Source organism: Nanorana parkeri, unplaced genomic scaffold, assembly GCF_000935625.1.
Source record: "Nanorana parkeri isolate BGI_ZX_2015 unplaced genomic scaffold, ASM93562v1 scaffold1946, whole genome shotgun sequence".
In the NCBI taxonomy this organism is placed as follows: Eukaryota; Metazoa; Chordata; class Amphibia; order Anura; family Dicroglossidae; genus Nanorana; species Nanorana parkeri.
Genome location: NW_017308214.1, coordinates 103614 through 104992, shown reverse-complemented (window position 1 = coordinate 104992; position 1379 = coordinate 103614).

Here is a 1379-nt window from a genome sequence, read left to right as displayed (position 1 = left end):
CACTGTGGGGGAGAGAGAGAGAGAGAATACAAATACAATTATATAGACTGCGGGCCCATCAACTCATTAGCAGAGTGAGGAAAAACAGATCCCACGCAGCTGGGAAGGAATTCTGAATGAACCCTCTGCACACCGCTATACACCCCGCTATACACCCCGCTATACACACCACTATACACACCACTATACACACCGCTATACACCCCAACATGTGTCCAGAAAACTTTCCATAAGAACTGGGATTCTTCATTTACATACATTGCAATACTAGTTCATGATGGCCACCCATCATGCCTCTTTGGCCAGCTGCACCAAAGTGATCCATCTATGGCAACTTGTGTCAAAGTGATCCCTCTCTGGCCACCAGTGTCAAAGTGATCCCTCTTTGGCCACCTGTGTCAAAATGATCCGTCTCTGGCCACCAGTGTCAAAGTGATTCCTCTCTGGCCACCTGTGTCAAAGTGATCCCTCTCTGGCAACCTGTGTCAAAGTGATTCCTCTTTGGCCAGCTGCATCAAATTAACCCCTCTATGGCCACCAGTGTCACAGTGATCCTTCTCTGGCCACCTATGTCAAAATGATCCCTCTCTGGCCACCTATGTCAAAATGATCCCTCTCTGGCCACCTGTGTCAAAGTGATTCCTCTCTGGCCACCTGTGTCAAAGTGATTCCTCTCTGGCCACCTGTGTCAAAGTCATCCCTCTATGGCCACCTGTGTCAAAGTGATCCCTCTCTGGCCACCTATGTCAAAATGATCCCTCTCTGACCAGCTATACTATCAGCAATGCAGCATTAAAAAAAAGTGCAGGTTGTGACATTTATACTGGAACGTCAAATAATAAATCTCAATGTATATTCCACAGAAATAGGAGAAGAGAGAGAAGAGAATGGGGGGGAGAGAGAGAGGGGGGAGAGAGGGAAGAGAGAGAGAAAGAGGAGAGAGAGGAGAAAGAGGTGAGGAGAGAAAAGAGGAGAGAGAAGAGGAGGGAGAGAGAGGAGGGGAAGGAAAGGAGAAGAGAGTAGAGCAGAGAGAGTAAGTAGAGAGAGAGAAAGGGAAAAGAGAGGGAGGGGGAGAGAGGGGATAAAAGAGAGGAAATGGGAAGTGAGAGGGGCAGTGGAGAGAGAGAGAGAGGAGAGGGGGGAAGGGAAAAGAGAGAGAGAGGAAAGAGAAGAAAGGGAGAGGGGAGAGAGGAGGAAATAGGGGGAGAGAGATAAGAGAGAAGAGGAGGGAGAGAGAGATAGAGGAGAGCGGGAGGAGAGGGGGGGGGAAGAGAGATGAGAGAGAAGAGGTGAGAGAGAGGAGTGAGAGGAGAGAAAGGGAAGAGAAGGAGAGAGAAAGAAGAAGAAAGAGGAGAGAAAGGGAAAAGAGAGGAGAGGGG